Below are 15,781 nucleotides of genomic sequence, written 5' to 3'. Positions count from 1 at the left end.
CACACAGTGCTACAAATAAGCATCACTTTCCAAACTGACCTACTTGTCACGTATTTGCCAAAATATGTGATATCTAGAGATATGTAAAAAATATTATTTAACTTTAGACTATTTACAAAGAGTTGAGCAAATATCAGAGCTAAACAATGGATTCTAACTCATTTATCCAGGCTAGAGGAGAGAGAGATCAGGGATGATCTGAATACATCTTACAGGCACACAAGTAGCAGTTTCAAAGTAAAGGGTTTTAAACATATGACCAAAGGACAGAGGTCCAAAGCTGAAGATGAATGCATTCAGATTCTCATTTTCTTTTTTACAGTTGACAAGGGGTACGATGTGTGAAGGGTAAAGCAGCGATAATTTAAATCTATGGCTTGAGTTGTGCAGGGTGTCAGAATGCATGGCCCTTGCAACATTACTTAATTACTAGCTACTGTTCTGATCAGTGATATTAACCATAAACATCATATTCTCAGAGGTGTTTAGCCATTGATTTTAATGGAAATGAGAGCCTGAGTGCATCCCACTTGACACAAAGTCTGTTGTCAGAGTGCTCTCTGGGCATTTTGTAATGGGCATTTCTCCAGCAGCAAATCCTTATGTGACACAGAGAACAAACAAGGTCTTGCTCTGCAGTGGAAAAGTCTAGAAGCCACCTACTTTTATACATTTCACTCTGATTATTAAGACTAATAATTTCTCTGCTTTTCCCCTCCAACTCTGCTCTAGGTAAGGGCTGCCAAATAATATGAATAGTCACTTAAAAATATTCCAGATATTTCCAGTCCAGTGGAATTTAAATAGTCTTTACAGACCTCTAAAACTAGATTTCTCAGGTTTTTTTCCCCCCATGTTATAATGAAGTGTTTTTTTGCAAAAAGTACAGTTACTTAATATACTAATTTGAAACATGTAATTTTAGACTTTTGACATGGTAGCTTTGATGAACTCTTGTACATCAATTTTGCACTGAATGTCATATTTTGACTTTGCGGTCTCTAAAGTGTCTCGAGCAGTGTGGTAGCATGACAAGTGAACAGGCACGATGAGGGTGGGTTGAAACTGATAGTGGAGTGCAATGGCTTTATTCTGTCATGAACTGAGATGCCTGTATGGAGCATTTGATGTGTGAAAGGCATTTTTCAAGCTTTCTGGTAGTCAAAAGTTTCTACTGGAAGTAAACTACCTCCATCACAGTATTATTAATGGAAAACTGAGCAGATGAACTCCAGGAGATTCAGGAGGAAAAGAGAATTGCACTCCACATATTAGTTTTACTCAGATAAGGAGATCTGGGGAATTTTTCTGTGCTGTAGTAAGGAGGAGAACTAAATTACTATGTGGGGAGTGGTTGCTGATAACACCAGTTTTCTTCCCCTTCCACTAATTCTTGCTTCTTTGCCAAACAGATTTTTATTACAGATGTCAGAGCTTCCCTGCTAGATTATGTCTTTGAATTGCTGCATTTGTTTAATCAAACCCTTGTGTTTAAGTGGATTTATGTGCTCATTTAAGAGACAACCTCTTTGATTACTTTCTTTTGCAGGGAGAGGCATACAAAAAATATAATTATATGGCCTCCTATATCAGGCTGTAGCTGATACATGAGATGTGGTTGCAGGTAGGAAACAGGCTCACCCTCTCTCTGCATTCATGTCTACTTCTTGATTAGAAGCCAAAGGGACAGATTTAGCTGGATGCAGAATCCAAGCTAATAGCTTCAGTTTGGAATTGATTTGCACATGATTGAATAGAAGAATGGTCAGAACTGTAAAGGCTGCTCAGACATATTCACCATGATTCTTGCATCAGGATTCTTTCCCCCTTGATAAACATAGCCTACAACATAGGCTAAAATCTATGTTGTAGGATGCCCAGACTTGATTAAAAAAAACAAACAGCCCCCCAACAAAAACAACTCAAATCTCTAAGTAGTGGGGAATTGCTGGCAGTTTTCCAGTTTTATACTTTTTATATATGCAATTTACATAGAGCAGAATCCTGCTGGACTCAAAAGATGCAGCTGTGGAGCATAAACAAAATCCAAATAGAATATGCAAACAGAAAACTGTTGCTTCTTCTCTGTATGTTTCCAGCTCTTGTTGAAACCTGGTAAATGAATTGCTTTTAATCAACGTTATAGGCTGTTACTTAATATAGAGAACATTTTTTTAGAAGTATAATTATGGGAAGTCACAGAATCACAGTCAGTTTAGAATAGCTGAGATGCACAAGGAATGTAATGAAAAAACAACCCTTTTCCCAACTTCTCTTGGATCTGGTAATCAAGGTGTGATATTTCATAAGTGCCATTTTAAATATATATAAATAGCTCAAAAAAGAAGAAAAAAGTTCTCTGAGTGTTGTCACAATAGTGAAATAGGAAAAAGAACAAACCTATAGCTAATTAATATAATTAGAGACTTTGGTGTGTGTAAATACTCTATCATTTGCTCTAATACTGCATTAATTCTGTATTTTATTACAAGAGAGTGACAGATCATAAATCTGTTATTAAACAGTTATAGCATTAGACCTTTCACAGACATCTTTTGTGGGCTCTGCTGTATTAATAGAATAATTACTACTGAGTTGCACTGGTAGTTGGCTTGGCTAGCTCCGGTAAAATTCCAAAAACCCCTCAGAAAATAGGGTTAACTCCTCTATACCCTGGTCCCAAGGCAGAAAGACCTACTCTGATTTGCACAGGTTACTTTTCTAACCTCTTATCGAACCCCTTTATTTCTGTGTATGTCACAACCTCCTTGAGTGTTTCCTCATATGTGAATTAAATTTCCTTTGTTGCAAAGTCAGAGTGGTATAGAAACAGCATGATTTGAAAGTGGAAATTGTGTTTTGACAGACTTGTTCTAACAGAACAATTCGTTTTTCATACTAACTGCCTACTTTTCGCTTTTATAAGAGAAAAATGAAAAAGAAAGTAAAGGCAAATAATGAACAATGGTTTTGTTTTTGAGGGACTCAAGGTATCCACTGAGAGTTTTAGGTTAACCTTTTCCTGATCCTATTTTCTGTATGGGACAGGCTCTTCTGACTATAATATCGTTGCAATTGTAACTAATTGAATAGTACAGACTGGTTTTAGCCATTTTGTCTCTGCAAACCCTTTCATTTAATTGTCCAGGGATATTAGAAGCAGTCTAGAAACACAAGACCAGAAAAGACTACAGCCTAAACATATATCAAGTTACTCCCCTACAGCAGAAGGAAATCAAGGATAGGATATCAGGAAGTCACATACGAACTATTTTGTCTCAGAAAATAAAACACTTGACATTTCTCTGACAGAAGGGATTTGACTACTATGAATGAAAACATGACCACTGAAAAATCTACAACAGAAGAGAGCAAGAGAGCTCAGGGGATGGTTGGTATGTTCGCACTGGCACACAGTCAGAAAACAACAGTTCCAGAAAGCAGTTTATGCTTAGGGATACCAAAAAAATGGTGCTAAAACAAACCATCCAACCCAGGAGACATTCTTCATCCATCCTGGAGAAATCAGATCTGTTATCTAACATTTGATGTTATCTGTGTGTGTGTGAGCAAGCTGGGATGATGAATGCACTTGATGTCCTTAACCAAATCAGCAATAATTTGGTAGAGGCTCCGAAGAAGGCAAAGGCCTAGGACACAGGCCCAGAATTCCCTAAGAAAGTCCACAAAGGGGCAGAGTGGCCTAATGAGCACTGATGCATGTGAGTTTGGAACATCAATGAATGAATAGTGGATGGTTTTACCAAGACTCACTAATGAAGGAACAGAGAAAACTGTGGACACAAGGAATATTGTCTTAAGTTGCAAATGCAAGATGTGGCCAAGAATGTGTATTCTATTGCCCTCTGTTAGAGGCAGGGCAGTTATCTGCTGTTAATTGGGCCACCTGTTAAAAACCAGGCGGGCAGTTTTGTTTAGCTATTCCATGTCCCGTCCTGCCTCTGGGGAGATATCTTCTGTTAATGGGCCATTGAGCCTCCCTGCATGACTGATAAAATTACATTGTCCCATTGTGAGATGCTCCACCCAGGGGGAGGAGCCAAGCATTCCTATCTGGATATAATCTGAGATTTGGAACACAACAATCAGCCTTTTCCCACTGGGTTTCCAGAGGAGCAGCTTTCTTCTCCACTGGGTTCTCAGAAGAAGACCAGGCCCATCTACACCACCACTGAACCTTCAGAAGAAAACTCAATCCTTCTACAGGATCACTGTTTCAACAGACCACATTTGTCACTCCAGGAGGACTGCAGCCACCATTTAATTGGACTGCTACCAACATGCTGACCAACAGAGTGTTAAGTCAAATTCTGACTCTGCCAGTGTTGTTTTAGATTATTGCATTAAAAAAAATAAATTCCTAATAAAGAACTGTTATTCCTACACCCATATATTTACCTGAGAGACCCTTAATTTCAAAATTATAATAATTCAGAGGGAGGGATTTTACATTTTCCATTTCAAGAGAGGGTCCTGTCTTCCTTAGCAAACACCTCTCTTTTGAAAATGAGACAAGTATCATGCACACACTTTCCTTGGTATGCAGTTTGACTGTGAGCCAACTGCTATATCCCATGAATGTGACAGCCCTTATTCACAACAGATCCTCAGTAAATTGCTGAGACCTTGCTAAATTACTGCTAATGAAACCCATGCAGTTAATTCCTTTAGTTATGAACCATTGTTCAGCTCCAAGACTAAGACTGGATCTAGCCATACCTAAGCTTCTTGAGGTGTTCAGAAGGCAGGGGGGTCATCTCTGAACCTCATTATTCAACAAGAGGGTCTCCTGTTCCTTTTTATGTCTTGGACCTCTGTGTATATCTTCCTAAATTTATTTTAACTCGATTTTCCAGTGTATGTTTGATCCATAAGTAAGTAAGAAGAACTTGTAAGGTTTTCATCCATGTTGTAGGAAGCAGCATTGTTTGTGATGCACAGCAAAGAATAACAAAAGGAAAGAATTAAGCCTCAAAGGATAGTTTTCAGCTATACAGAAAGGAAGTATTCCTTAGCAATTACAAGGAGCTGGTGGATTCTGTTTGGTGATGCTATGTCTGGAGACAAACCATGTATGAAGAGCTGTAAATAGATACATGTTGCAAGGATGACCTGTTACTTGGTGTGGCTGGAAGAAGAGTTAAAGAGGGGAAACACAGCTGAAATGTCAAAAATCTTGAGGGAAGAAAGGTTGTACCTGGTGTGCTTGATACACATCTGTGCTAGGGTTTGCCTCTTTTCATGGCAAGACTAGGAGCAATAGGATTCCTTCATGAAAAGGGCTACGAGCTCACAGGACTCTGTTCTCTGAAGTCTCCCAGATCACCCCTCAGTGGATGATTTTACAGTTCATGTGTGGGGTGTGTCTTGGGGTGCCAGAAAACTTGTCATGGTTCATCATTATATTCTGGGTTGAGAGGCACCATGATTTTGTGCATTGGCAGCATGTATGGATGTGGGACTTGGGCAATAAGGCCATGAGCAAGAGAAAAGGAGACAAGTATAATACAAGCATTTTGAGATTTCCAAATGAAGGGTCTGAACCAGATGTTGCCCTGTATAGTTATGTCTTATGTGGTGCTATATTGGGTTTAAGTGCTAAAGTTTTAATTTCAGAAGAGATCAGGAGCTGCCTGCCCCCAGGCTGGACAGAGTCAATTGCAGATGGCTCTAAAACAGGTCATGGCTGGCCAAGGTTGAGTCCATCAGTAAGGCTGGTGATATCGCTGATAAGGCTGGTGATTCTTTGCCCTTTCTCAAATATGTGAAAACATATTTGAGAAAGGGCAAAGAATGCTGTGCAGCAGCTGAGAGAGAGAAGAGTGAGAAAAATGTGAAAAAAATAGGTTTTTTTCCTTGTGAAGTGGTGTTGATTCACATTGCTCAAATCACCTCGTAGGAACTCTGATGATTCCAGGATTAAGCAATATGTGATCACTGATTCTGAGAATATTGGTGCTGCCTGAACTATGGCACTGTAAAAATTTATCTATCCCTTGATGTTGCAAAAGATTAAATTGAGTTTACTAATCTCAGTTTGTGAATGGATTTGTATCTGTCATGAGTTTATAGGAGGGTAAATGGAAAACAAATGTTTTATCTTCTGCCTGCTAAGCAGAATGAAGATAAAATATATGTTCAAATGACAAGGATTACTAAATATATCAAAGTAAATTTTGTCTTATCCTGTGTGAGCAATAATGCACTTAAGGTTTCTTTTGTTGTCTTTTTTTTTCTCCTTTTTTTTTTTTTTCCCTGGAAAACATTACTATACATTAAAAATCATTATCTCCTTGTTTACAATGGTTCATGTGGCTTTGGCACCAGAACGCATCCAGTATTCATTTTAAAACTATGTTTCAAGGCAAACTAAGTAATTACTCAAAGATCATAGGAAAGCATCAAACCCTATGGAGCACTTGAAAACCCTAATTAGTGTAATAATGTTAAAAAATAAGAAGGTGTTCTAACTAACAACATAATCATAGAGATGAGGTGCTTGTCCACAATTTTCATCGGTAACACCAGAATTAATTATCTCTGATTATGATTCATGTAAGAAGAAGAGAGGTTTTAATGTTAAACTGCAATGGGTAAAAACAAGGTTAAACATTAGAATCCGGGTTTATGAAGTCCTGAAGCATGCAGTGCTCTATTGTGTCAATTTATACTAACATCAAAATTAATGATAAAGAAAAATGTTGACACTTCTGTCTGCCTCTCTTCCTGAGGTTCTGCCCTTCTTTCTTTCTTTTTTTTTTTTTCTTTCAGGAAAATTCCAGAACTGTTTCCTGCAGGTTAAGCAAATCAAACCAGCTATGTCCTGATCACTAGGTCAGAGCCATAATTCAAAGTCAGAAATAATAACAACTGCTTGGAGCACAGTTATCAGTTTCTATGAGATTTAACACAGTACTCTTCCTTGGACAGGACCCTGTATGCTGAAGCAAGGGAACAGAGGCCTGATCTTTGTTTGAAAGAGCAAATATATTCCTAGAAGAAAAAAAAAATGGAAAAAATACAAACAGAAAGAAAAAACTATTAGCCAAAAAAAAAAAAAGAGAGGTCAACAACTTTTTTTTTTTTTCTAGAGATATAATGACATTGTCTGACAAGTAGCAGTGGAGGTTATCTGAATTAGCCCCTCGCTCAAAGCAGGGTCAATGTAAACCTAGTTCCACATTGCAACCTACAGTGCTCAAGGCTGTGTTCAGCAGAGTTTTGAATAGATCTGAATATAGAAAGTACAACTCCTCTGGCTGACATGTAGCAGTGTTTGGCTGCTCTAGTTTAGAGATATTTATAATGTATGAGATCAAAAGTTCGTGCAAAGGACACAGTGGTGCTTGACTACCTTGAGAACTAGTTTCAGACTGTGTTTCAATCCTGTCCATGAACTGATGAAATACAGTATGGTAAGTAAATAATTGTGTTCTTGTGGTAAAGTAGTAAATATTTTTTGAGTTTATTGTTTTATGACTGTGAACTTAGTTGAGACCAAGTATATGAAGTAAAAGGAAGCACCAGCAAATTTTTAAATAAATATTTGTCCAATCTTCTTTAAAAACTCTATTTTGTTAACTTGATTAACTACAGAATGCTAATAACCAATGTTCAGGCACTTGTCAGCTGGTTGTACAGATTTTGGTTTTAGCCAATATGATTAATACCACTAAATCATAGTAAAGAATATAGATACATGAACTTCCTTAATAACATTATTTCTCCATTTAAATAGATGCTGACATTTTTAAGGTCAATACTTCATTGTGAGTGAGTAAAGAAGAATGTTTAGGCACATACACAGGCTTATTCCTTTAGGATGAGATATAATCCTTACTGTGACACATGATGAGATTTTAAACTAAAATTAATTTTTAATGTCACAGAAAAGCAACTGAAATGGTTATTTTTATATATGTAACCCTGCAGAAAACTAGCTCCTTAAGAGCAGAAACAATAGCAGAGTTCAGAAATTACAAATTGTATTTACCTCAGTAATGTATTAGCTTTGAAGTTAATTCCATTTAAATGCTAACATTTAAAAAAATAATACATTGAGGAGAGAAAAAATATTACAAGTTTCTTTATTGCTTTTAATAATACATCTAATGCAAAAGTGGGTCAAATAAGTCATTAAAGCACAGATTGCAATGACATGTGTTTTGTAGTGGAGCATAAATGTTTAGCTCATCACTGAGAGGCAGCAAGTCTGATCAGATCTGATCTGATCTGATCTGACAGCAGCCACTACCATTGAGTGATGCTGAGCTGCCAGTGGGCTACAGCAGTGTGCAAACAGGGGCTGAGATATCTCATGCTCTCAGATGGGTGGTCATCCACTTGGCTATGTGGCTTTCTCTTCGTGTGTGGATTTACCTGCACAAAGGGGAATGAAGATGCTGGCAGGAGAGGCTTAGGTAAAATCCAGCATAGGATATAAAAAATCTAACCAGTTGCCAAATTGTTATTCATATGTGGCAGAAGGTCTCCTGTGTCCCACCTGAACAATGCCTGTCTTTGTTGCCTCAGTTGATCCCTGAGCTTTGCTGCTGATCAGCTGAACTGCCAACAGCTTCTCCACAGGTTGCTGGAGATCGCTGCTATAATCAGTTGTCACTGCACTGAAGGCTGGATGAGGCAGCTGAATCCCCAGAACAGAACAGAACAGAACATTTCAGCTGGAAGGGGCCTGCAGCAATCATCCCATCTGACCACTTCAGGGGTGAGCAAAAGTTAAGGCATATTTTTAAAGGCATTCCCAAATGTCTCTTAAACACTGACAAGTTCAGAGCATTGATCACCTCTCTAGGGTCTTTGACCACATACCAGTGTTTGACCACCCTCTCAGATAGAAATACTTCCTATTCTCCAGTCTAAGGCTTCCCTGGAGCAGCTTTGAACCATTTATACGTGTCCAACCACAGAATACCAAGGAGAAGAGCTCAGTACCTCCCTCTCCACCTCTCAGGAACCTGCAGAGTGCAGTGAGATCTCCCCTGAGCCACACTTTCTCCAAACTAGACAAGCCGAAAATCTGTAGCCACTCCTCACAGGTCCTGCCTTCCAGCCCTTTCAGCAACCTTGTTCGCCTCCTCTGGACGGATTCAGCTACCTGAACATCCTTCTTAAATTGCAGGGCACAGAACTGCACACAGAGATAATCTAATTGTATTAGGTAGTGTCCCTGAAAACCTTACAATAATTTCTAAGTTTTTAATTCCACAAATTGCTGATTAAGGGCTGCTGGGAATGAATGCAGTGATGTGAATTGCCTGTCCAGAAATGACAAACTAAGCAAGACTGTTTGATATGATTTAAAATCCTCCGTTTTTGCTTATTGTTTCAAATGACAATCTTATCCCTTCAGCCTGTCAGGCACAAAAAAGAAAAAAAAAAAAAGGTAAAGACAGTTGCCCAAGTTTCTAGGCACTGTTTTCACTCCCCTAGGAATAAACCTGAGCTTTAATATCATTGCTTTTATTGCAAGGTCTAGCTGGTTGTCATTTTCCAGCTGTTCCCAGCTTGAGGAGTCAGAAACTGTCAATTGACTTGGAAGAATTTTTCCTTAAGTCATCTTACACTGCTTCAAGTCTGAAATGTTCATTGTTATCCTACCAGGCAGAGGTAGATGTAACAGAGAGAAAAAACCTCACTTGTTAGAGAGTGGCTGTTGGGACTTAATTTTTTGAAGAAGTTCCTGGAGACTAATCATTAGAAATGAACAAGTAGCATGTATTTTAATTAATAAACTACCAGTTTCTTTGGTATCTCTTTTGAGAATAGTCCTTAATGTATCAGATTGCTCAAGTCTGGCAAGAGTCGTTCTCAATCTGGAGCTGGGGAAGGGGAAAAGGTGAACTAGTTGCATAAACAGAGATGTTTAATATTATTCTAGGTAGTTGTGTAAGATATCATTTCAGGCGCCCAGCTGCAGCTCCAAAAAGAAGCAGCTCTTGTGTCATACCTGTCATATCCACCAGCCCACCCATCAGGTGCTGTGTGTGAGTGTTGGGTGCCAGATGACAGCGAGCACCCACGTTTAGGCAGCTGATCCATGCAGTAGGATGCTGAAGTCCACCCAGCGAATCAAATGAGCTGTTTGAGCTTCTGTCAGCTGAGAACCCCTCTAGGGCACACTAGACTAGCCACTGCCTGCAGTGGAAGTGTATACACATTGCCTATACAAGCACCTATCTTCCAGATGGCTACCTTGCAATATCTGAACCTACAGCCTTTAGAGCAAAAAGAGCTAAAGCCCATCTATGCTGAGGTTTATGCAGAGTGTCTCCCAGGCAGTTGCAATCATTTTGGCTGTGTTGTTTGTTCCTCATCTCTTGGATAGGCTTGCACACATCTTATTCATGCTGTCATTGCTGGCTGTAACAACACAGTAATTTTCCTGTTAGTTTTTTTTTTTTTTTTACTCATCTATTTGATTTCTGTGTGAGGGACAATATAATTAAATTGTTTATTTAATTCTGAACAAAAATGATAGGACTTTTCCATTAGTCTCTCTGCCTCCTCTTTGTTTTACGCTTTCTGATTTTAAATGTTACCTTTAAAGAACACAGTTCAAAGCTTACCTGTATTATAAACTATTCGATTTTATAGTTAACTTATTTTACATCTAATAGGGAAGAGGCTGGTACCCATTAAAGCAGTTTTTATTACAGGATATTTAAATTACCTATTAGACTGACTTAAATTGCCAGGCACAGTTTGTGTCTACAAAGGATGCTTCCCTCTTCCTATTTATATTCACATAGACTTAACAGCAAAACTTTGTGGTTTTGATTGATGTTATTCAAAAGAACAGTGCCTTATTCAATCAGAGATCTTGTGGAATGGAGTACTGGTATAATTTTTCACAGTGCTCAGCACAGCAATGAAAGAAGTTCCTCTCTCTTTAAGAGACATAGTTACAGACTGTTCTTGTTAATATTGAATCAAATGTTCATTAGACAATTGTTTTCTCCTCATCAACACAAAAATTAACACATCCATTCCATACAAAGGTTCTGTGATTTAAAGAGCAATTTATATCACATTGACATTTTCTAAACAATTTCTGTGAAAATTGCAATTGAGCTGATTTCACACATAGAAAATGAAATATATATCTATTATTAAAAAAAATCCAACAAAACCAGGCCAACAGAAAAAATCCCCTAGAGAGCCAATTCATTTCTGTGCTTCAGTTGTGACAGAAATATAAATCAGCATCCTCCATGGGATTCATTTTTGAGTGTATTCTCTTTAGCTAGAACTAGCAGAAAAAATCTGTTTATCTTCTCCGTGAGTCTTATTTAGAGACAGCTAGAAATATTGTAGAGGAATATACATGTGGGACATGAAACCAGAGTATGGATCTGGGCTTTTTATTGTACTGTCAACTTTAAATGAAACAAGTGGTAAGCATAGTGAAGCAGTAGTTTACAAAGGTGTCTTAAATTTTCTGTGAAATTGCTTTTTTTCTCATATGTGTTGCAATTATTCAGCATTGGCATCAACAGCAATTCCAGAAGAGAAGTTGCTGAAAAAAACCTAAGTGCAAGCATGTTGGACAGCAATGGAGATAAAGAAAAGGCTGAAAAATCTGGTGGGGCTTTTTTTCTTGTGTGTGTGAGGTTTTGGTTTTTTTTTTTTTTTAATATTTATTTTCTTTTAATTAATATAAAGGAATTGTAAATGCTTGCTTGATCCAGTGGAATAGAAACATACAAACACATGTGAGAGTATGGGAGAATAAAGCTTTAGAGACTGACCAAGTTGTGGCTATGTCAGCAGCAGGACTGGTCTGATGTCACCACTGTGGTGATGTGGTGCCCATTCTGGTGTCCCCAGCTTGTTCTTGGAGTGCTGGTGAAGGTGTTTGCACTTCTGTTCTGGGCAAGTGTGGCTTAACAAGTCTTTAGAAACCAGCATTTTCTGTGAAATATGATCCTATGGGTAGTGTTAAATCCTATTTTCACCTGGATCTAGTCAAGTCTCCTGCTTTGAAAGTAAATGGAAACATTCAATTTCAGGGTTTTTTGGGTGTGTTTTTGTTTGTTTGTTTGTTTGTTTGTTGATTTTCGCCAAACACATCCCCATAGCAGTGAAGACATCAGCCTTGAAGAGTTTTTGTCGCTTCATTTAAATTAAATTTATGTAAAGTTGCTTCTGAAATTATCTATGCTACTACCTCACAACATTTGGTCTGGAGGCTGTTCACAGACTGAAACAAAAGGATAGAAATGCAATGAGACACCTTTTTCTGTGAAAGAAAATGGTTGAATCTCACAGGACTTTGCTTCAGGAAAGACAATTTCCCTCTGCTATTATTTTATCAGTTCTAAATGATGCTTCTCACTTTTACTGTGATTAACTACAGAATAAATTTGAAAAGTTTATCTGCTCCAAGAAAGATTCTGTGATCTATCTGACACATAATGAGACTGTTCAGATGCCAACTTTTTTTTTCAGAATCTTGTATGTTTGGAGAACCATCAAAGCCAAGTACTTCCTTCCACTGGGGAATTTATTTCAGCAATCTTTTCCAAACAGCTCCTTCCCTTTTAATTATATGGCACATTTCATAGAAATACATAGCCAATTTTATTGTTTCCTATGTTTTACTTGATAGACATTTTGATTTCATGAACAGATGCAATAGGGAACCTGAAGTTCCCAACAAAATAATATTTAATTAAAACAATTATTATCTATTGAAATATTGTAGTAGCCAATGCATCTAAGTCAGAACCAGGAAATTTTGGATCACTCTGCTCTGCAGCACAGAAGATTTAAAGCCTCAGACAGGAAAACAATGGACAAATAATCTCCAGAAGAAAGGTGGCCTGGAGAAAATTGTTGTGGTTCCTATTTGTGAGGGAGCAGAGTTTCTTACACAAGATGTCTGGGTAGTCTTTTCTGGTAGAATTACTAAAGTGCATTGACTTGAATCTCGTCTCATATTTTTGGGTGATACAGACATCACTCAGACTTGTTCTTCTGGGCTCATTCATCCAATCTGACAGCACCAAACTTCTAATACTCAATTTTTCCCTCCTCTAACAAGCTCTCCCTCAAAATATTTTTGTATTGCTTTAAGAAACTTTACTAAGGATAAATTTCTAATCATGTATAGAAAGAGGGTATTAATGAAGGGGCTGATGTTTTTAGGCTGATTATGACTTTGCTATGTGATGTATTATCTGTAGGTATCAGAGATTTTTAAAAAAAGGGTCTCACTAGCAGCTCTCTATATAGAGTTCCTGCAAATAGAGCAACAGCATTAAAACTCACCTCAGCAGACAGAAGATGATTGGTAGTGTTTTCCTCTGTGGCTCCATGGAATTGCCCTGGGCAGAAGATCTTCTCTTTACAGTATCTTGAAACATGGCACATTCTTGATTTCTGTCTCAGAGTTAAAATAAGAAAGACAAACCTTTCTGTGTCTCAGGGCTTTTATGGATTATTCATGTCTAAGAGTCACTTAATTCTCATTTTGATTGGGAGTTGGATGGATGCAAGATAATTGCAAAAATAATGAAAAAAGTTTAATGCTTCACTTTATAAGATATCCCTTTCCCTTAAGGCTTCACTTTATGAGATTTCCTATCAAAATAGCATAAAAATAAATTATGGGTCTACAGCTTGTGATTACAATGGAGAAATTTTACCTTTTCTTATCATAAACTGTGTGATAGATGCATCACACAATGTAAAACCACAAATTAGATTCAAAATTACAGACTGAGGGAAAAATGTTATTCAAAAAAGCTGTTCAAATAGACAATGCCCAGTCTGATGGAATTCCAGATTTAGAACATGATTATTAAGTACTCCCACAATGCAGGTAATAGAAAACACTAGATTGTCAAGGGAGATAAGATAGGTTTTAAATAAAATCTCAATTATGTTCCATCAGGTATTATAATTTGTATGTTCTATAGTGCACTTGGTACTTTGCAAAAATCAAGAAATGAAAATCCCACATTCATCTGCCTAGTAGTTATAAGAATAATTTTGAAGACTTCATTTGTGTGCAGAGGCTCAAATGTGCACTTACTGAGTAATGCAACCATGAGGGAAAAGTTAATCATGAAAGTACTTTCACTTCTTAAAAAACCCTACTAAATCACGGCCAGCATAACTCTCAATTGCCAATATTTGCTCATGTAAGTTTGAATGCCTTTAATCTTTTGATATAACTGCCAGCAGAAGCTAAAGTCAAGCCTACCTACCTATCTATCCATACAAGAATTATGTCTAATTGTAATTCTGTGGTACTCTGTTCAGTGGTATAAGTATCAATATTATCTTTCTCACCATTATAAACTGTGGTTCCATGATCTGACTGACAATCTGATCAATCTGATTGATCCACAATCTGATTTTGACATATGAGAGAAATAATTTGCATTATTGGTTTGCTGTTTTGTTTGCTGCACTCATGAGAGGTAAAGGTGCAGCTAATGGAGTGGTGCCTCAGGTGTGAAGAAGAGTGAAACAAAAGCACAGAATCATGGAATCAGTGATCAAATTTGGAAGGGGCCTTTGGATGTCATCTACTCCTCACTAAAGCAAGGTCACTTACATCTGTTGGCCAGGACCACGTCCAAATGGTTTTTGAACATGTCAAAGGATGGGGACTCCTCAATCTCCTGGGCAAACTGTGCCAGTGATGGGTCACCCTCACAGTAGAAAAGTGTTCCCTGATATTCAGAGGGAACCTCTTGTCTTTCAGTTTCTCTCATTGTCTCCAGTTCCATTCACTGCCCTCAACCATTCCTGCATTTCTTTTGCATCTAAGCCACCTGTGCTGGAGATATGAGTTGGCATGTCTGGTTTGGTGACACATCCCAAGGCATCTGAATGTTATTGACTAAGAAATCATGTTCCAACATGGAACTTATCTACTAAATTGAAGAGCAATCTGATAGCTGTTGAACCAAATTTCAGTAAAATGAGAATGATCACTTTTCCCTCTGCATGCAGTCTTTGGACTGTTAAGAGGCTTAGAGACACTTCAGAAACAAGAACAGCAAATAATTAGTTATGTTCCATATTTATTGCAAAATTGCAGTATAAGAGATGATTCAAGAAATATATCTCTTACCAAAAAAAAACCCCAAAACCCTAGGACGTTATTAGCTGACATGGAAGCTTAACCTTAGAAGTGCTCTTTTTTTAAGTGAGCAAGAGGGGTAATGGGACAAAAAACATTTTATGCTATCAAAACCCGCTGCTTTATAATGCACTGTGAATCACAGCAATTTTTTTCCTTCTTTTGTGCAGAATTGCTCAACTGAGTTCACCAGCTTCCAAATCAAAACACACCCCCATACCCAGAAGAGTATATCATTACTAAATCCCTTTTCTGTAGTCTCACTAAAAGTGCATGCCTATACCTTTAAAATCCAAGGGAACTTTCATAACATCGTTCACAACAACGTGTGCTCTACAACACTAACTCTGCAAAAACAGGTAAAGCTTATGTATTGGATAGCAATAGTAAAAATAAAATTTTACAAAAAGGAAAAAAAGTGTGTTTATATCCAGCCAATATTTCTTGAAAATAAATATTATAAGAGGTGCAGGTGTAGAGAGCTAGTGAGGATCTGTGCCTATGGAACAACAAAGAGCATATTCAACTTCATGCTTTGAAAGCAGAAAATTTGGAATCTAAAACCAGAGGATGAAATAAAATTATATACTTCAGCTGTATGCAGGAGAATATTGCTGCTGAACACTAGTGCATGAGTTATGTAGA

Source organism: Passer montanus, unplaced genomic scaffold, assembly GCF_014805655.1.
Source record: "Passer montanus isolate IOZ18808 unplaced genomic scaffold, ASM1480565v1 scaffold19, whole genome shotgun sequence".
In the NCBI taxonomy this organism is placed as follows: Eukaryota; Metazoa; Chordata; class Aves; order Passeriformes; family Passeridae; genus Passer; species Passer montanus.
The sequence above is the reverse complement of the archived record's forward strand: the minus strand, read 5'-3'. Positions refer to the sequence as shown.